This window comes from Mauremys reevesii, linkage group 8, assembly GCF_016161935.1.
Source record: "Mauremys reevesii isolate NIE-2019 linkage group 8, ASM1616193v1, whole genome shotgun sequence".
Classification (NCBI taxonomy): domain Eukaryota; kingdom Metazoa; phylum Chordata; order Testudines; family Geoemydidae; genus Mauremys; species Mauremys reevesii.
Window position 1 is genome coordinate 27,131,313 of NC_052630.1, and position 22,234 is coordinate 27,153,546.

The 22,234-nt window shown below is 39.8% G+C and overlaps 1 protein-coding gene across 16 annotated transcripts in view; it reads left to right on the forward strand.

Moving 5' to 3' along the window:
- The window catches only part of TENM2 (teneurin transmembrane protein 2), a 1,520,094-nt gene that overhangs the window by 498,885 nt on the left and 998,975 nt on the right, over window positions 1–22,234 (forward strand). For 2 of the 16 annotated variants that reach the window (XM_039484030.1, XM_039484035.1), the window contains one exon: window positions 7,011–7,057. The exons of 12 other annotated variants lie outside the window; for them this stretch is intronic. The gene's annotated coding sequence lies outside the window, so the exon portion shown is untranslated. Of the gene's footprint in view, window positions 1–4,083; window positions 4,345–7,010; window positions 7,058–22,234 lie in introns of those variants that run through there. 2 more of the 16 variants (XM_039484036.1, XM_039484037.1) reach the window with 2 other exon arrangements.

Genomic DNA, 22,234 nt, shown 5'->3' on the forward strand with positions numbered 1-22,234 from the left:
CACATTCGGAGTTCGATATATCGCGTCTAGATGAGACACGATATATCGAACTCCGAGAAGTCGATTGCTACCCGCTGATCCGGCGGGTAGTATGGACGTACCCTTAGAAACACCCCTATTGGATAAGGATTCACTATTTACAAATACCTTTTTGAGATCTATTATTAACTAGTTTTAAAACCATTTAATATGGGGGCTAGGTCTATTCTGTATAATGCTAGTTTTTATGAGAATGTCATGCAGCATTGTCAAATGTCTTACAGAATCTAATGTATGCAGTGTAGTTGTAGCTGTGTCAATCCCAGAATATTAGAGACAAAGTGGGTGAGATATTATCTTTTACTGGACCAACTTCTGTTGGTGAGAATCCAAGTATGTTATATCAACATTATTACCTTTGTCAAACCAACTTTTTATGTCATCAAACATTGCATCGTGTTTGTCTGAAAAGAGTAGGCCTATTTTCTATAAATCTATCAGTGTAGGGTACACTTCCTGTTTGGGACAACTTGCCCCTTAAAAGCAATTCACTTTTGAATACATCTTTACTATTCATTTTTGCAGTTTACAATTTGTCTCTGGGCACAGAAATTCTTTCACAGACATCTATCTTGAAATGGTGTGGGAGAGGTTGCGTGTGCTTCACCCTTATATGTAGGCTTAGTCCTCCGGCAAGTGGACTGCTTATAAATTTAGCAAACTCTACTAACACACTCCGCTAACCCCACTTCTCAATTAACCTGGAAGAGCTGAGAGATACTTCCCCGCTGATTTCTGGATTGCCCCTTAAAACTCCTGTTCTTTTCTGACAATTAGAAAACTATAGTCACAGTCAGAAAATTAACTCTACTGTAGTTTGTCTCCAACGAGACATTGACAGCATGCTTCTCTGCCTCCGTTGGTGCACCATACATTGGTTTGCTTTGCTCCTCCACATAGACTTTCTATTTCATGGAATATAGAATTGAAGACAGTTATGTTTTAGCAGTACCATTACAAGAAGCCCTGCTGCTGTGGATTATATGTCTCTACGGTTTCTTTACTGCTTTTTTACATATCCTGATTAATTTAAGCTCCTCCTTTTTGGCTTTGCCAAGTAGCTGGAGGGAGTTTTATAGGATCCTATCAAGTGCTGTTTAGCAGCCTGCTGCTCTTTTCTTTCTTGAACTTCTGGTTTGCTTTGCTGTGGCTTTTTACTCTTGGTTCCAGGTTTGTGTTGGAAAAGAGGAAAATCTGAGGTCTGTCACAATACTCAACACTTACGTCTTCAAAGTGCTTTACAATAATGAATAAATACACCAGCTTGACCTGCCTTTGAGGCAACTTAATTGTAGTGGCATGAAGGAAAGCAAGGGTCAAGGCTAATGTGGGCCATTAAACATGTGTCCATTATGGAAGTTAAGGCTCTGTGTTGTATTGCTCAAGTCTACTACCTATTTCCAAGGGCCTGGAGGGTAACTCAGTGAAAGTTCTGTAACTCCTAACTATGTGGAGAAAACATCTCTCCACCAATCTCACCTTCTCAGGGCTTATCCTTATGTACAGCGGTGCAGCTTGCTGCTGTTCCGCTTTACTGAAGACACTATTACGCCAACAGGAGAGCATCTCCTGTTAGTGTAGTTAATCTAGCTCCCTGAGAGGCGATAACTAGGTCGATGGGAGAAACTCTCCAGTCAACACAGCACTGGGGAGTTAGTCAGTATAAGTATGGGCATGGCTACACTTGCAGATGTAGGGTGCTGTGAGTTAAACCAGCCCTGGGAGACTGCAGTAGGGAAAGCGCTGCAGTGTGTCCACACTGTCAGATTCAAGCACACTTGCATAGCCACGTTAGCAGCTCTTGCAACAGCCACAGAGAGCAGTGGATTGTGGTAGCTATCCCAGCATGCAAGTGGCTGCAACATGTTTTTCAAATGGGGATGGGTGGGTGGAGTATGACAGGGAATGTGCTGTATGTGGGGGGAGAGAGAGTGGTTTTTTGGGGGGCTGAGAGCATGTCAGCATGCTGTCTTGTAAGTTCAGACAGCAGCAGACCTCCCCTCTCCCCCCAGCCTCTCTCTCACACACAGCATTCCACAGTAATGGTTTGCTTTGTCCCACAGCAGATAAGCATGCCGGCTCTCAGAAATGGAGCTTTGAAAGGGCATATCTGCATTCCTGCAGCGATTCCAAAACAATGACAAGAGTGGCCACTTCACTTAAGGGGATTATGGGATGTTTCTGGAGGCCGATCAGAGCACAGTAATGCAACACCTTGTTCATACTGATGCCCAGGCGTTTCTGCCGAGGGGCACCAAGCATTATCCTTCTCATGGAGGTGGATTACCAGAAGTGCTTCAGCTGCAGAGTCCAGGCACTCTAAATGCCTTGCCAGTGTGGACGGGTTGTGAGTTAAAGCAACCCAGGGTTGTTTTAATGGACTCTAACTTGCAAGTGTAGCCAAGCCCTATGTTGCTCAGGTGTGTGGATTTTTCACACCCCTGAGAACTGTAGTTAGGCCAGGTTTACACTTAAGACTTATAGTGGTATAAGTCTTCTAGTCAGCTAGAGGAGAGTCAGTCTGTGACCTCAACTTCCCTCTTGTACTTTAAAGCTCCACTATTTCTAACATAGAAATATGATTAGACAGCTTTCAAACAATTCATTGCATAGTCTAAGGCTGAGTCTGGGTTGTGCGTCCTTGACACAGGGATATGAGGGGGCTGGGGGCATGTGCCTGGACTAGTGACAAGCACTGTGAAAAAATTCCTCTACTTACCTTCCTACAAACCATTTGAAGGGAAATGCTCCTCTCCTTTATTGCTGTTTTCTATGTTTACATTATGGAATCAGTGTGCTACAGTTACTAAACTCACTGCACCCAAATTCTATTAGTGGTATCCAAATGGATTCCTTTGACTTTACAAGGGGGAGCTTGTGCTTTTGAATACCACACATTGCTTTTCTCTAGTACGCCTACATTTTCATAGGGAGCAAAGCTAGTTTGGGACAGTTGTCAGACCATTTTTTGTATATTATTACATAGAGATGGTTTGTTTCACTTTCTATTTCATATATATATAAATATTGCAAGGCAAACAAGCACCACATGTAATATCTCTTATGCAAAATAAACTATTCCCTATCATTCAGTCAATACTGCTTCAGTTTCCCTGGGGGAGGTATATGAATGGTGGGTCACAGTCTGAGACCAGAAGGAGTTTACAAAGTAGTGAGGATTCAACAGCTAAACTACAGGAAGAGACAGATGAGTGCCACATAAACTTGTGTATGGGTATAGAATTATACAGCTGCCCACGTTTCTACAAGAGAAACAAGAGTTAGGCTCGAGATTTAGAACAGTTCCAAGGATGCCCTGCCACCCTGGAGGATCCTCCTGCAGGTTCCTTCATTTATTTCATCACTAAGCAGGTTGTTTAGGCCACAGCTGAAACTGTGCACCCAACTTTCCCCACAACCCCTTAGGGAAGGAGCTGAGAGGGAGCCCTTGCAATGTGCCTGCCTGCTGTGAGTGTCCTGCCCCTCTTTCTCCAGCCACTGGCAGGCCCAGAGCTGATGGGTCGTACCCCTCAGTGCTTGGCTTCTGCGGCCAAAAGCTTCCCCCATCCCCATGCTGTCGTTAGCATAAGCACCCCTGCTTGGGCGATCTGCCGGTGCATCACCTTCTCCCATTTTCCCCTCACCTTTACCGTAAACACACAACTGCAAAGCGCATCAGCAGCTCAGCTGCGGGATTTACAGTTGCAAAATGCAAACAGCCGGGAATGCAACATAAACACACACAAAACCACCAGACAAAATCTTGGTGCCTCGGTAACGGCGTGAACGCAAAGAGCATGCCTGGTGCTTGCTCTCGTCGCCTCCTCCCCGCTCCGCACCCGGCACAGCCTCGGGTGCACCCAGTCGAGGCACCCCAGAGGCGGCTGCCGCTTGCGGTTGCTGCATCCGCCGCCGCCTCCCGGCCGTGCCTGTGCACGGTGCCCCTGCGCGCGCGCTTCCTGCTGCTTGCAGCTGAGCCCGGGATTGGCTCGCGCCCCCCGTTCAGGGGCTCGTGCAACCTGGTGTCTGCCGGGCTGGATTCAGAGAGCAGCTGGCACTGAGCTGCTTGGGTAGCTCGCAGGCGGCAGCCGCGGCTCCGTCCGTCGCTGAGGCTCAGCTCTCAGGAGACAGGCGCTGTGGGGAGGAGGCTCGCAGGGCGCGTTGGGATATCGCATCGGCTCTCCCTAGAGGTGTCCTAGCCCCCCCGCCCCTCCGTGAAGGAATCCGCGCTGATGCTCAGCACTGGGTTAAGTTATCACCCAGAGATGGTGTGAGGGACTCAGGCTGCTCAACCTGCTGCTGCTGGTAAATGCTCTTCACTTCTTATTTGGCTACAGGCTTTTTCTTCTTGCTTTTCATTCTGCAACAGCGCCTAAATCTGCAGCACCCTCTCTCCTCTTCTTTCTCTTTCTTTTTCTTATGTCTCTTCTTTAATTGTATTAGCACAGTTGACAACTTCTGGTATGTCTCTCTCATAACCAGACTGCGAGCGGTTTGTCTCCTGGAACCTTTTAATTCAGCACTTGGAGAGGTCATTAGTTGCACGAGTTCCAGTGAGAAGGGGGAGATTGTCGCTTATTTCCCTGCTGCTTTTCTGCCCATTAATTTTCATTCTCGGTTGCTGAGATTTTCCCAAGTGTTTTAATGTTGTCTTTGTGATTTTAGGTTTGTTTTTCTCCAGCCCCATCCGAATGTAATTTTGTTTCAGTTTTTACTAACAGAGCAGAAAGGTATCACTGATTCAGAAACTATCATGGGCACCAGGGCATGTTGGTTAGAAATCGGGAAAGGAGGCATTTGTATTCCAAAAGGGAATTAAAAAAAAAAAAAAAAAAGCTGTTTTGCATCATTGCTGCAAATTTGCAGGAGGCAATAAAGGACAGCACTACTCATGTTGCTTGTAAAGATGATAAACACAGAAGTGTTTTAGTGCATCACATACTGTCCAGTGATTGAGCTGTTGCTAAATTGTATTTAATAATAAATTCAGGGCTGTTGAGGACGAGAGATTGGTGGCATTGTATTGCTCACGTTGCTGAGACAATGTACATTTGCTAACACCACACCAAGACCCTGTTAGACCTGACATGGAGTAGCAGTTTGACAAGATGTTTTTGTTTGTTTGTTTCTTTAATACACACAGACTGAAATTTAAATTAGCCAGCCTAATGAATGCAAATAGAACTCTTTTTAATTTTTCTTTTACTTCAGAATAATACTTCTTTTTAAACTCTTGCTGGCAGGATTTTTTTTTAAATATTAGAAAACATTCATACATAACATGTTTTAGATAAATTTATACTACTTAAAGAACAATAAGATTTAAATTAGTTTTAGTATTTCGTTCCTTTTTACTTTCCTCTCACTCTCTACAGGTCAAGGAGGGGTGGGGAGAGGAGGGAAGAGAGGAAGGGACATAAATAAATAAAAGCCATGGAGGGTCAATATGTACTGGCAAGTCAGCTGTATCACAGGAAAACTTCCATTTATAATTGTAAAATTATTGCAAAGCCACTATTACATGCAGAACATAGCTAATACAGTGCTGCCTAAGAGTACATTATCAGATTTTAGAGATACTGTATTAAAGTGGGCTACATTTACAGTACTTAGGTATTGTCTTTTTAAGGTGTTCAAACTGCATAACTAAAATAAACATCAGATATTTATTCCACATATGTAATATTGGAGTGAAAGTCTAGAAGTAAAATCATTGCAGTACTTCTTTAGCTTTGTTCCTTCAGCCTAGGATACAAGTTCTCAGAGAGTATGTGTAGTAGTAGACCACTTCATATAATGCTGGATGAAACTTTTTTTTTAAAACTTCATAGATTTGAAAGGTGTAATCTAAATGCGGGAGTTATTGAATTATCAGCAAAATGGAAATTAAATCAGTTAACGCTGTTCTTTAAAAAAACATAGTTACAAATCACTATGCAAATTTACTAGTTAATTTTGGTTATGCAATCTTAAATCTTTTCTTTAAATTATAGACAGAGTTTAGAGAGAAAATACATTAATCTCTTTTTAGTTTGCATGATATTAATAAGATGGTTCATTGCATTTCATCTCAGCTCTTGTATTGAAAGAATACAAAAGTCATTACAATACTCATAAGGCTGACATATTGCTGGTTTTAAATATTTCCATGAACTCCTTAAATTTACTAATTTAATAAAATAAAGAGAGAAATCCTTCCATTCATAAAGATCAGAGATGTTTTATAGGGAAGCTTTTCCTTGTCTAGGTGGCAAGGAAAGGAGTTCTCCTAGAAGATGCTGATATGCTAAAGAACCTTTGATTCTGGTACTGTTTTGGTACAGTTTCCATTATAAAATAATAACAATCATTTAAAAAACCCAACACACACAAACAATATGCTTCATGCTGTGAATCTGCATCATTTAAATAAAGTAATTCCTTGTGTATGGGCACAAGTGCAAATAACTGACCAGGTCAAAGACTCTTCCAGCTTGGCCCGTGTGATGAGACTTCTAATTACTGAGTAATAAAATCAGAATATAAATGTATTTATATTACACTGAGTTGGACTCAGTTTTGGAATCTAAAATTCAATTGTGAAGTCTAAGCTTTAATTGATTTAGAGATATAATCTTTTATTGCTGAGGTTTCTTAGTTTTCTGGCAACTTCTAAAAGCTCAGAGTATTATTTTGTTAAAATATTAAACACGCATGTTGAGCATAAAAAAAGGTTTGGTCCAGGTAACTTACCTGGGTTTGTATTCTGTTTATTTTTAAATGACTTATATTGGTGCAATGATTAGTTATAAAGTAACTCTAGCCTCTTTTTAACTCTACATGCTTATTTCTGACTTGGGTAATGAAAATTAGTATGACTGTCTTTTTCTTTCATTTACAATCACATTATCCAGTATGGTGTAAATTCACATGTAAACATCCCATGGAGGATGTGCTCTCCTAATCAGCTTGACCTATATTTTGTATTTCAGTATCTCCTACTGAAAGTCAAAGAGTTACATGGAGAAACAGAGAAGAGGTACTGGCAACTGTTAGGCCACAGAGAAAAGCTGATATTCCAGGAGTATTGATTTGAGGGGGCTGACAGTCACATTTGTCTGGCTTGTTAGGATTCACATTTTTATTTGGAACAGAGTGGAGATACCTATGGATATTTGATCTGTTATGGTAATGGATATGGGATTCTTTTGTCAAACACTTACTGTCATTTTTGTTTCTGCAATCCAAGTAAATTTCTTGTGCACCGTATAAATATGTTGTAGTGCCAAATTGTGCATGCTACAGAAGTATTTTTATGCTTAAAATTATTCATAATAATAATAATAAAAAGAAAGTGTTGATTAAGTTCATTCAAGGTCAAATATCTAGACATCTTGATCTGAAAGGTCAAATTAAACTGAAGGTCAGATTAAATGGAGACAAAACTGAAGCGGCTGTTAGACCACTCAAGTCAATTAACTGATCTTGGAAAACCAATACCCATATCTACATGTTGTTAGTTTGAAGTGGTTTATTAAGAGTCTAATCCTGTGACCCTTACTCCTGTGAACAAAATTTACTCATTGCAGTACTATTAATGAAGAGCATATTTAAACATGTGACTAAGGGTTGCAAGATTGACCCCTTAAACTGTAATTTCTACCGCATGCAGTTAGTTTTTGACCTTTCCAGGGGACAAGAAAGGACACATTCTGCTCTCAGTGTCCATAAGAAAAGAACATGATCTCAAAGTATAACTGAAGTTCATATCTGTTTTAAATGTCTGATGTGGGGTATTTCAATTCTGACTTGCTGTAGAAAAAAAAATCATGAAAATGGTGAGTGTTTTACAGATTTTTAGTTGGACTGTATCCCACTTACAGTTTCAAAAGGCCTTAACTGTTTAGAAGCACAATTTTATATAATGTCTGTGCCAGTACTACAGGAAATAAACCATTCTCATTTAGAACAGATATACACAGAAGTAGTCCATTCTTTTTTGACCTTTTGTTCACATCACTGAAGTTTTTTATACCAATTATTATTGACTCATCATCACTCTTATTTCTGAGTGTGCAAAACAAATCAAGCACAGTAGACCTGGACTTATTATATTTAGGAGACAAAGTACAAAATGACTCTATCAAACTGTTTCAACCATGTAAAATATTATCTTTGTGCACCAGTGGCATCTGTAGTTTTAAAGAGTTCTGTGTTTTGATCCTTATTCAAAATTATAGCTTTTATTTAGCTGGATTGCCAAAGCAACATGCTCTAAAATAAAATGGTTTCTGCAATAGTTTCTCACTTAATCCACATGAGGCATTGCATGATATATTAGGCCCTCTTCTATTAGATGATTTTTGTCTCACATATTGGTCTGTGTTGAACCCATAATGCTGTTGAGGTTCAAATAGGTTCTCGTAAATTCACCTGGCTGACTGAGTCAGTACTACCAAATAGACTTTTTGGATAAACAGCTTGTACTCTAAGGTCATGATTGTGAAATATAAATACAATATCCTTTATATCCGTGGTTCTCAACCAAGGGTACGTATACCTTTGGGGTACGCAGAGATCTTCGGGAGGTACATCAATTCATCGAGATATTTTCCCAGTTTTACAACAGGTTACATAAAAAGCACTAGCAAAGTCAGTACAAACTAAAATGTCATAGACAATGGTTTGTTTATAGTGCTATGGATACTATACACTGAAATGTAAGGACAATATTTATATCCCAGTTGGTTTATTTTATAATTGGTAAAAATGAGATGGTAAGCAATTTTTCAGTAATAGTGTGCTGTGACACTTGTATTTTTATGTCTGATTTTTGTAAGTTTTTAAGTGAGGTGAAACCTGGGGGTACACAAGACAAATCAGACTCTTGAAAGGGGTACAGTAGTCTGGAAAGGTTGAGAGCCACTGCTTTATATAGATTATTTCTCTTACAATTGATTGACAGTCCATGACACACAATAATGAATTATTTCCTTTCATGTTTATTGACGGGCATTAATAATCCAGTAGTTATCCCAAACAGTGATATAATTATGAGATTTTTTTTTTAGCAGCAAGCAGCACAGTATACAATTATGAATTCATCTTTAGGTGGAAAAGTTGGGAGTGGGCACATAGTAATTATTACATAGTTATATACTGTCTAACCACAATGGTTTTGTACAGAAACATTTTTAGGGAATAGATGTTCACTTGAAAATTAAAGAAATATCAACATTTACCTATAGCCCTTTAATTAACCCTGGGCCAGATTTAGTGCAGTATGTATTGCACTGTCTGAGCCTTACGTGAAGAAGAAACCCCCAGGCCAAATTTCATCCTCCATTAAGCCTGTGTAACCTCTATTGATGCATTTGGGTTGCACTGAGGGTAGAATTTGTCCCTTTCTGTCTAGGAAAAATGGAATAATCATTCTAGTCCATTAAAAGGGCACTTCTTAAATATATACATGTATGCTATTATATTAAAATTTTTTGTAGCTTTTAAAGCCACAGGTACTTTGGTTGTATGATGTGCATCAGCACCAATGTTTTTGGAACATTCTCTACCATATTCAGCTTGTGATGTCTAACAAAACCATAACACATTTGCATCTTGTCCTCAAGGAGCATATAAGCAGCTTGATTCTTCCTGCCCTTTCCACCGTATGTACAAAGGTCTGAAGAGAGCCAGGGAGAAAAGGTCTGTCTATCACTGTAGTATCTGAGCATCTCACAAACATTACTGAATTTATCCACACCCCACTTCTGTGAGGTAGGGAAAGTGACTTGCCCTAGGTCCCACAGGAAGTATGTGGGAGAACCGGCAATTGAACCTAGGTCTTCTGAGTCCTAGTCCAGTGCCTTAAGACTGTCAGTCTTCTTTCCCTTAATTATGTACACATTCAAGAACAGCTGGAATTTGAACACATTTAGGGACATTCCTGGATAATTTGTGAGAGTCTGAATATCACATGGAAAATAATGTATCTTCCCATTGCTTGATTATGATGCATAGAAATATTCATGGAGGTGGAGGCATCTTGTCATCTGTATTGCACAAATGTAATGTTCTGCCTCTGAAAATCTCTGTGTATCATACTGCATTTAAAATACTGTATATTGAGGAGAATGTATACTCAAAAAGTTGAGGGTGATTGTCTCTAAATGGATGCAGTCTGCCTAAATTCTGGCCTGAAATCATTATTCTTTGTTACAAAATAGTATAGATTCAGTAAAAGTAGCTTGTATCATTAGATTGAATGTTTGTATAATAAATTTACCAAATCACTTTACAAACTGTGTATAGTTTATGCATCTTTGAAATACAACTATTTCTGTAGTGAAGCACAGCAGATATTACAGTACTGTGCTGCAACTCTACACCACATTATAGAAGAGGAAGTGAAGACTACTTTTTTCCAATAGAAACTGTTGGGGGGATTTTAAAAAGTAGAATGTAAAATACTTGAGGTGATTTGATCTGGACAAGAGCCATAATCCTGCAAATAAAGTTCACTTACTTGTTAATCTTGTCTATTTTATATTAAATATTGTATATAAATTAGATATGTAGAAAAAATGTTTACTTTTCAGCAGTTGACATACTACACTGTTAGCTATTAAATACATTATTTATAGTAAATGAAAATACATTTTATGTTTGAATGTCAAGCACTTCATACGCTCTGCAGTAAATGGGATGTTTGAACCAAATTAAATGAGTAAAATACATTACACTACTGTTGCACAAAAATCAAGATTCCATGACACATTGTCATCAGCATTGACTTTTGTCTAATCATGAAGTGGTGTGTGTTTATATAGACTTCAGTGGTGTAGCAGGATCAAGGCCTTTATACACATTTATAGGAAAATATTGCTTAGGGATCTTTATTTACTTAGTTCCGATAGTGGATTACATACATACTCGGGTCTTCCGACATATTGTTCACTGGTTGTGGCATAAGAACCTGGTGTTGAATCCTGGCCCCATTGTAATCACTGGGAGTTTTGACATTAACTTCACTGCATTCAGAGTTTCACTGGAACTCAGAAGGCACACTCAAGGTCTAATTTCCCTTTGATGTACACTGAATCTACAGCAAGTCGTATGTGCAATTGGCTAATCCTGCAAGTATATATGATATAGTGGTAAAAACATCTTTGCCCTGTTTCCACCACCATTGATGGAGGTCCACCACTGCGGGTGCAGTGGTGTGAGATTACCTGAAAATAGTAGTGTAAGCAAAGCATAGGTGTACAAAAGATCTAGAACATAAGAACAGCCATACTGGGTCAGATCAAAGGTCCATCTAGCTCAGTATCCTGTTTTCCGACAGTGGCCAATGCCAGGTGCTTCAGAGCGAATGAACAGAACAGTTAATCAAGTGATCGGACACATAGCTCAATAGGAAAATTTTATTCTTTTCTAGAATCACATAATTGAATTATGGCTAAACAAAAAAAAACAACCAACAAAGAAAAATACCTTTTAGCTGATCCCAGTCATGGGAAATTTCAACCCAAATAATAAATTTTTCAAAGCACTTGAGTGAGTGAAAATAAGTGCTTAAAGTTAAAACTATAGCCACACACTGAACTGTGGCATACACTGTACTGTGACATTCACTTAGTATTGAAAGTGGTGAAACTGGATATACTGTTTTTCTTTTCCTAAGAAATTTAATTTATCTGTAGCTTCTTAATCCTGAGATTTTTTTCTTTCACATTGATTTTCTGTTCTTAACGAACTTCCAAACACATTATTGACTAATATGTGAATTTGCCACTCTGCAAATGGATCCATGCGGCGTGTGCAAAACAGCTATGAATTAAATACAACATTTTTATTGCATCAGATTTTGGTACCTAACCTGAGAAATAGTAGGACCCGATTTTCAGAGGTTTTCTCTGTCCACAGCTCCAACTGATGGGAGGTATGTGTTCTCAGCATTCTTAAAAATGAGGCACTATGTGCCAGTTTTCAATGGTTTGTAAGTGCTTAAAGATGCAGGTAGGCCCCGAGTTGGCTTTTCAAAAGCATCTATAGGCCTGACGCCCACTAATTTCAAAGAGAGTTAGGTCCCTATGTGCTTTTGAAAATCCTCTGGGGTGCCTCTCTGCATCTTTAGGCACTTAGATTCTGATTTTCAAAGGTATTTTAAGTGTTTCAAATTGCACACCTGAAATTAGCATGAGCGGTTTTGAATATCTGGCTGTTAAGTCTTTTCAAGCCAGGTTGATAAAATGTAGATGTTAAGATTTATTAACACAGGGTATGTCTATACTATCCACCGATCCGGCGGGTAGTGATCGATCTATTGGGGATTGATGCATTGCATCTTGTCTAGACACGATACATCGATCCCCAAACATGCTCCCCATCGACTCTGGAACTCCACCAGGGTGCGAGGCAGAAGTGGAGTCGACGGGGGAGCGGCGGCTGTCTCTTGTAGCTGAAGTTGCATATCTTAGATTGATCCCCCCCCCCCCAGTGTAGACCAGGCCACAGAAACAAAATAAAAAATGCAACTTAACCCTTTATGATGAATAACCGAGCTTTAGCTCTCATTCTGAGCTCTTGTCTGCCAGAAGACTATTTTTCCTCTGCCTTCTCTCAGCACCTTTGATATGAACATGAAAGTGAGACAGACTTGATAGTAGGGCTAAATGCGGAGGCCTCAGTTTTATGAATTAATGACAGCTGCTGTAAATCACTCCAAACTACCCAGCAGTGTTATTTGAGTATGAATGTCAACTGACACCAATGGCTTCTATAAAGCTGAGGATGAGTGTGAAAGCCTCTATACCTGTGGTCTGTGAAAGACATAGCCTGAAAACTGACTGAACAGAATTCAACTGTGTATACAGACAATAGATTCCCAAAGCAGTCCGCACCCTCCATTTGAAATTTGTCCACAAATGAAAAAAGATTGAGAGCCACTGCTCTATACCCTCTATTCCCTCTGGCCAACAAACTGACTAGAAGTCAAAATCTCAGTTCCCTGCTCTCCTTCTCACTGGAGGTAGGAGAGCCGAGATGAGGTGAGCCAAGTGCTGCGCTAGACATATCTCCTCACCATACCACACGAGTGCCCAAGCCCAATGCCCAGGTAATCCACTGGGCAATAGATTCCTCAGTTGGACCCTTTCTTATCCACTAACCATACTGGAACACGCCAACGTTATGACAGTTGTAAATTAACACAGCACCTCCCCTTGTCCCCACAAAAGCAGAGCTTCTGGATGCTGAGTAGATGAAAAATCTCACTCAGCACTTCATCAGTGTCGCTCCCCAGAACAGCACTGCGGAGGGGAAGGCAGGCAGCTCATCCTAGCAGTAATCTTCATTGGTCAGTTGAACTGGAGTGTGTACCTACACTTGCAGCTGGCCCATGTCAGGTGACTCTGGCTCCCCGGGCTATAAAATTTCAGTGCAGCTATTTGGGCTCAGGGACACCGTGAGAGGGGCGGGTACCAGGGCTACATTGCAATTTTATAGTCCCACAGCCCAAGCCCCGGGAGCCCAAGTCAGCTCTCACAGTTCAGCTGCAGGTGTTTTATTGCAGAGCTACACTGCAATAAAAGCACTCCCTGGACACCTACCAATTTTCTCCCCTTCCTCTAGCCTTCACTGTCTTGCTAAGAATTTAACAAAGTGTAAACATTCCTGTGCTCGGGTTGGTATGGTGTTTGCACCTGTCACAGAGTGCAGATGTATCCTTGGCTCACCATTAATTAAGGCCAAATTTTGGGCTGCTCTTGCGTGGTGTAGGGGGCTGGAGGGCGGGAAAGGGGAGCTCTCCAAATGATCCCTCCCCCTTAACTGCTCTAGAGAACTCAGAATCCTGGTACTTATCCTCCCAGAGTGCATGAATTAGCAGCTTCACAGCCAAACAATCCAAAGGTGGCATGGTGAGGACGTAGACGTGGCCATGCCTCATTCCAAACCTGTTGAAAGGATGGAACTGGTGCTGAGGGTCAGTATATGTTTCATCCCTTAAAAAGTTGTTACAATTGCCACTCCTTTATGTTGCATTGGGATGTTGCTTCTGTACTCCAAATGACTCTGGCATCTGCAATTAGTGCAGTACTCTGTAACGTTACGTCTCCTAATTTGACTGTGTCTGGTAAAGCCACATTCTAGACCTTAGAATTCAGTATACAACTCCTACATATAATCAGATTTGGGTAATCCAAATGAGGCAGAAACTTATTTTTTTATATTATTTACAGATTAAAAAAAGAGATGATTATATGAGCCTTGCCTGCTATAAAACAGGTTAACCGTAAATCTTCAGCATAGCAATACTTGGTCATATGGATAATTAAGCATGGATTAACTGGGTCTGAATGTTAGAGTTTGAGGCTGTAAGTATCCTTGCTCACAGTAGGAATCCCGTTGAGATCCATGTCACTACACACATGATTTAGGACCACTCACTCACATGAGGAAGGCTTTACAATAGCAGGATTTCCTTGCTAGCTCCATCTACCACCTTATTTAATTAAATTATTTGAAATGAGATGATTTAGAAACATAGAATTTTGGCTTCAGTCAGATTTCATTTTCACTTTTCTAATGAAATGTTTAATAGTTCTACAGTTAGACTCAGTAGCTTATTGGTCCTTAATGTCAGCACAGCATAACAAGATATTAAAAAAAAAAATCAATAGCAAAATCCCTGCACGTGAGCCTGATCTAAAGGCCACTGAAATCAATGAGAGGTTTTCCATTGATTTCAGTGGGCTTTGCATGCAGTAGCTACTTTTCATAACTTAAATAAATAAACAAACACTGTCAGGTTGCAGTCAGTACTCAAGCACAACTATTGAGGTTGAATGCAAACATTGTGAGCTAAATCCTTGGCTTAGGGTAAGTCCTCTTTATGTAATTCAGGCAGTACAAAGCAATTTAAAGCTGATGATTCCCCTGGCAGCATCAGGGGAGCTACACCATACTGGCATCCACTCCTTACCCATATGCAAGGGGCATTCAGGACCACAGAAGGGGCATGACGGGCTAGAGGCAGTTTGGCAGAGCACCTTACGCTCTGGCAGCAAAACAATCTCCAGGGAACTATTTTAGCCAGTGCAAGTTAGAGCAGCTCTGTGGAATTCAGCTGGTTTGGACCAGGAATGGGGATGCTGAAAGGTTGCTTAAAGTCATTTTCCTTTGTACTCAGCCCCTTGAGCTACACTACGCATGAGTTGGGCACAGCTGGAGATTTACACCCATGTTTTCAACAGGAGTTTTCCTTAATCAAGGACTGCAGTATTCTGCAGCTTAAAGTCATTTTCCTTTGTACTCAGCCTCTTGAGCTACACTACGCATGAGTTGGGCACAGCTGGAGATTTACACCCATGTTTTCAACAGGAGTTTTCCTTAATCAAGGACTGCAGTATTCTGTGCAGTCAGTTTTTGAAAACTTTGGGGGGCTAATCCCCTGACTGTGTGTGAGGAACTCCCATTGCTCTGTGGAATCCCTGTTGTTCAAGAACAATATACTGTATCCCCTCCTGTGTAATTACATTGACCTGAAAGCTGATATACAAATTCAGGCCATGATCCTGGAATGGATCTGTGTGAGTGGATAACACTTACTTTCATACAAAAAAGTCTTGACATTGATGGGAAAAGAGCTACATTAGTAATTTAATTTTTGTAGTTTACTATTTATCTTTTTGGTTGAACTTGTATGCATACTTGATGCTTTTTCTCCCTCTGTGTGATATCTTGTTTGTGTCTATTACCAAGAGATTGTAGCTAAAAGCTATTTAAAATGATATGATTTATTTTCAGTGTAATTATTGTGAAAAGACTGTACACACTTCCATCTTCCACGCTTAGCAGTTATACAGCATGTATGTTTGCTCATTGCTAAATCTTTATATTTTTTCCCCACTAAAAACAAAAGAACAACTTTTTCTCCTTATATTGGGAAGCCCATGGTAAGGGATAAACTAATGCAATGAGAACCTATCATTGGTCACACAAACTGAAGAGGCAACATGGTCGGTGAACTGCACAGAAGCACAGAATTCTCCCCACCCCACATATTCCAGGGCATACGCATGCTGTTCCTTCCTCTCCTAAGAATGGTAGTGATCCTTCTTTTACCTTGAATAATATGCTTTTCCTTCCTTCTGCACCATAGGAAGGAAAGGGGCATCTGTCCCAACATTGGGTGTCTGTGACGTTGACTCTCTTTTTCAATTCATATTAGTCAAATGTCTCCACCATAATATGTATACTCATAGTAGCCTCAGCGGAGAGACTGCAGAATGAATCATCAGTAACTTGAATTACTCTTCCACTCTTGAAGCAGGTCCTTCTGTGTCAAGGTTAAGGCATACTGACAGAGTGGCACTGGGAAGTGGAATTGTTGTCTGCAGTGTACCTGTGGAAAGATAGTTCTGTCAAGGGTGCCAGTACTGCACCATTCACAAGCACTACATTTATATGGAAATATTTCAATTAGAAAATGTTTTGGAAGATGATAGAAGTTTGAAAAGCTTTTAGCAGTGAAAGAAGAAAAGAAAAATTAATCCAATTTTTAATTTTAGATAAATAGCTTTATTATAGAACCTATCTTTTCCCCTGCAATTAGTCTTAATGTGAACAGGAGTCTTTTGAAATAACTAAAATAGTTACATTACGTTTGGAATATACAGTAAGTATGCAGCCTGCTTACTAGTTACGTTTCAAAATATCATGGGTAATATTCCGTTCTCAGTTGCACAAGAGAAAATTCAGTGTAACAGAGAGAGCACAACTTGACCATTTTTGTCTTTGAGCCTCAGGAACATTGAACTACAGTGACATTTGAGAATCCACATGAAATAATGAGACTCCTCTTATTCGTGGGATAAGAGTGTTGAGGGAAATCTCTCCCTGTTCACTCCTCTTTACAAAAGATGTCAAAGAGAGCTTGCTCAGCCTCTGATATCAGACCAGCCCGCTTTAAGGTGGGGGCAAGACACTGTAAACCATCAGACACTGTAAATCACAACCATATCAGTGCCTGCCAAAATAGCTATTGGGATCATGGGAGCAATTTTAATAGCAAATGAAGCTGGGGCAGGGAAGTTCTTCTTTTACAAACCATCCTTCCATGGGTGCAGGGTTAGGCACAGAGGAGCAGCCCATGATTTACTCCCCAGTAACAAATACTATGAAGAGGAGGTGATCGAACTGAAATCTTTGCTGTGGTATCCAATCCAGAGCACACTAAAGACGAGTATGAAGAATAAGACAAGTATCAGAGGGGTAGCCGTGTTAGTCTGGATCTGTAAAAGCAGCAAAGAGTCTTGTGGCACCTTATAGACTAACAGACGTTTTGGAGCATGAGCTTTCGTGGGTGAATACCCACTTCGTCGGATGCATGTAGTGGAAATCTCCAGGGGCAGGTATATATAAGCAAGCAAGAAGCAGGCTAGAGATAACGAGGTTAGTTCACTCAGGGAGGATGAGGCCCTCTTCTAGCAGCTGAGGTGTGAAAACCAAGGGAGGAGAAACTGGTTCTGTAGTTGGCAAGCCATTCACAGTCTTTGTTTAAACCTGAGCTGATGGTGTCAAATTTGCAGATGAACTGAAGCTCAGCAGTTTCTCTTTGAAGTCTGGTCCTGAAGTGTTTTTGCTGCAGGATGGCCAACTTAAGATCTGCTATGGTGTGGCCAGGGAGGTTGAAGTGTTCTCCTACAAGTTTTTGTATATTGCCATTCCTAATATCTGATTTGTGTCCATTTATCCTTTTCCTTAGAGACTGTCCAGTTTGGCCGATGTACATAGCAGAGGGGCATTGCTGGCATATGATGGCATATATTACATTGGTGGACGTGCAGGTGAATGAACCGGTGATGGTGTGGCTGATCTAGTTAGGTCCTGTGATGGTGTCGCTGGTGTAGATATGTGGGCAGAGTTGGCATCGAGGTTTGTTGCATGGATTGGTTCCTGAGTTAGAGTTACTATGGTGCAGTGTGCAGTTACTGGTGAGAATATGCTTCAGGTTGGCAGGTTGTCTGTGGGTGAGGACTGGCCTGCCACCCAAGGCCTGTGAAAGTGTGGGATCATTGTCCAGGATGGGTTGTAGATCCCTGATGATGCGTTGGAGGGGTTTTAGCTGGGGACTGTATGTGATGGCCAGTGAAGTCCTATTGGTTTCTTTCTTGGGTTTGTCTTGCAGTAGGAGGCTTCTGGGTACACGTCTGGCTCTGTTGATCTGTTTCCTTATTTCCTCGTGCGGGTACTCTACTTTTGAGAATGCTTGATGGAGATTTTGTAGGTGTTGGTCTCTGTCTGAGGGGTTAGAGCAGATACGGTTGTACCTCAGTGCTTGGCTGTAGACAATGGATCTTGTGGTGTGCCCGGGATGGAAGCTGGAGGCATGAAGGTAGGCATAGCGGTCGGTAGGTTTTCGGTATAGGGTGGTGTTAATGTGACCATCATTTATTTGCACCGTGGTGTCTAGGACGTGGACCTCCCGTGTAGATTGGTCCAGGCTGAGGTTGATGGTGGGGTGGAAGCTGTTGAAATCGTGGTGGAATTTTTCCAGAGTCTCCCTCCCATGGGTCCAGATGATGAAGATGTCATCAATGTAGCGCAGGTTGAGAAAGGCCGTGAGTGGACGAGAGCTGAGGAAGCCTTGTTCCAGGTCAGCCAAAAAATGGTGGCATATTGTGGGGCCATGCGGGTGCCCATAGCGGTGCCACTGATCTGGAGAAATATATTATCATCAAATTTGAAATAGTTGTGTGTGAGGATAAAGGCACAGAGCTCAGCAACCAGTTGTGCTGTGGCATCATCAGGGATACTGTTCCTGACTGCTTGTATTCCATCTGTGTGTGGGATGTTTGTGTAGAGAGCCTCTACATCCATGGTGGCTAGGATGGTGTTTTCTGGAAGGTCACCAATGCATTGTAGTTTCCTCAGGAAATCAGTGGTGTCACGGAGATAGCTGGGAGTGCTGGTGGCATAGGGTCTGAGTAGAGAGTCCACATATCCAGACAGTCCTTCAGTGAGAGTGCCAATGCCCGAGATGATGGGGCGTCCAGGATTTCCAGGTTTGTGGATCTTTGGTAGTAGATAGAATAACCCTGGTCGGGGCTCTAAGGGTATGTTGATTTGTTCCGGTGTTAGTGTAGGGAGTGTCCTGAGTAGATGGTGCAGTTTCTTGGTGTAAGACAGAAGCCCATGCTGTGGTATCTAATCAGGAATATCCTGTCTCCCTGCCCATGGAGCTCTTTCCACCAGCACAGAGGTTTTAAAATAGATAAATATGTTTCCGTCCGCACCCTACACTTCATTAGTGCAATGAAGCAGTTTGTTGGAATCCGCATTGCATATAATGACATCTCTTTTGGAAAACAAGGTATTTCAGAATGTTCAGCCAATTATTCAGCCTGGTTTAACCTTCATAGGTGCTTTTATAATATAAATTACTGTAGAATTAGAGAGTAAAATATTGAATGTTGTCTCTTTTAATGCTGTCCTTTGAAATATTAATGATAACGATTCCCTGGTTTGGGGAATACTGCAGTGGTTTTCTTCTGACTAATAGCTTCAGTCAGTAATGTAATAGATTTTGCAACGTGATAATGAAGAAATTCTAATGAAGGTCAGATGGCAAATGGCTACTGAATCGTTAGTTTTAAAACATGTGTCAAACTTGACAATAATTTTTTTCAGTTTTTGTTAAATAGTTTTCTTTATTTCCTAATGACACTGCTGTGATCATTATAGATAGCTTTATGAATTTGTTAAAAGAACAAATCTATCTATTATGATCTTGAAGACGAGAGCTGTTGAAGTTCTTTAGCTGACATGAGATGTAAAAGTCTGAAAACTGGATTGGGCTTTAAAAGAGGGCTGGCACAGCTGAGTATGACAGTTGAAATAGGATTGCGTATGAAGGATTTTGTTTTTTCCCCTTCGTACCTGTTAGCTTAATAGTCTTTGCAAAAAACCTTAGGGCCTGTTCCAAAGTCACTGTATTAATATGCCAGCAAAAAAATTAATTTGATATATATTTTTTTATTTTTCAAGTGGTGCATATGACAGAGAGGTAGCAAATGTCAATAAAGCACATAGCTTATTTGGGATTCAAGTGTTTTCTTCATTTTGAGTCATAATTAGAAGGAAGAGTTGGAATCAACTGTATTAGTGCATGGTGTTTCTCTGTCATTAACAATATCATTTTTTTTAAGTTTCAGCTTTCAGTAAGATAACTTATTTATAAGTAATTTCAGTAACTGTTGGAACACTAATAAGCTAACAATTATAGAATTGATTTGAGTAGGTACAAGATCAGGCTTTTAGTCTGTTATCCTGTGTAAGCATTCTACAAGTAATCTGAATGAATACATTTCCTCCTCTTGGGATTTGTCTTGTTATTCTCTTACTTTAATTTACAAAACTTAATGCTGTTTATTTTTTTACTTGTGAGATAATTGCTTATTTGCATTTGTAAAATGTTCATCTATATCAGTTACAGGGCAGTAGTTGTACTTACAATATCTGGAATGTGTGAATTTTCCATCAGATAAACATACAACAAATTATTTGTGCAACACACTGATTCTTATTATGAACTAAATTCATTAGCTATACAGTGTAGTTTTATTGTTATGTATTATTTTATGTCTTATATGCATTCCTTTATGGATTATAAATATATTAAAATATAAAGGAATGCATACACAGTTATAAAAGGATATATAATATATACATGTCTGTTGCTGAGTATTTGATTCATAGATCAAAATGTTCAATAAAACAACCTCTAGGTCCATGTGCTAACAATTTTCTGAAATGCTTCCATTCTCCTCTAGTGATTGATCCAGCATTGAACCATTGTGATAATTTCAGAGTGATAGAAAGTAAATATTGAAAAAGAGAAAAACTTTTTTTAGTTAGTCTCAAATTATTCCGGGGGCGGGAAAAAGGAAAGTGGTACAATTTTTTTTCCTTTCCTCATATCAGCAGTGTGAAGTGAGAATATCAGGAAAAATAGTGTCTAGGTTGAGCCCCAGTTGAAAATCAGGCCCATAAAGTCCTAGCTTCTCAACAGCTGTTCTGCAAGAAGTGGAACAAAATTCCTGCTACATTCCTTCTGATCCTGTTTTAGACATATTTACTCAATATTTAATTCTTTGAAGGATAAATATATACAAATATTTCCTTCAAGTTATAAGAATTCAATAGGAAATACTACCAAGGAGGGTAAGATAGTTCTCTAATATTCTAGTCCTATGAAATCTATGAGCAGTTCTAGTAGTCCAACTAGTTGTCTAGCTTACCAAGACCATTCCTGTAATTGTAGAAAAGTTTTCCACAGTTAGAGATTTTATTCTCATGTTTGGACAGCTATGCCTCATGGGCAAAAGAACAAAAAATAGAAGAGTCAATTTAATTATTTTATTAATCCAGATTTTGAATTCAATAATGCATATCAAGTTTGAGCTTTTCACATCAAAAAATCATATTTTAAAGTCAGTTTCCTGTTTTGTATTACACAAGCTGCCTGTATGTTTAAACTAAATGGAAAGAACTGATGTAATTTGACAAATGGCTAATATGGTTTTTAATGCTGAATGTGTAGTAGACTGAGAGATTATTAAGAGTTCTAATAATCTACTTGAATAATTTACTGTTCAGTTCAGAATATTCTTTCAAAATTATTCTTTCAAGAGTGTAAGAAAATGCAAAAGCGAGTACTTTGAAGGAGTTCACAATAAGCAAATATTTTAACATATACATGTAACACTTGACCTCAGAAGACTTGTTAGAGAGGGATTACAGAGGTTTATATTGCTTGTGGCCAGTGTGTAATGGAATATATTGTTAGTAGCCCTCAAGTCTTTGGAATCAATTAATGCAAAAGTTGCATTCTGAAATGTAGATGATGGTTAAAGAATACACAGAGACCACTCATTTCATTATCTGATTTTTACTTTACTTTTACTTCACTGTTCTGATTTTATTATTAAAGAAGAGATAATTAATGTGCAAGAAAGACTCTCCTTTTGTTAAATTCTCACTAATTTTTGAGCTAATTGCTTCAGAGGAAAATTATCATGCACCAGATACGCATGCAGGTCTTTTGAAATTTCAATTCGTTTGCTATTTGAGAGACTGGCAGCAGCCTCTTTGTAAAACTTGATTGACTCCTTTTCTGATATATTCCATAATGTGTCTTCACTCTGCTTGTCTTTCA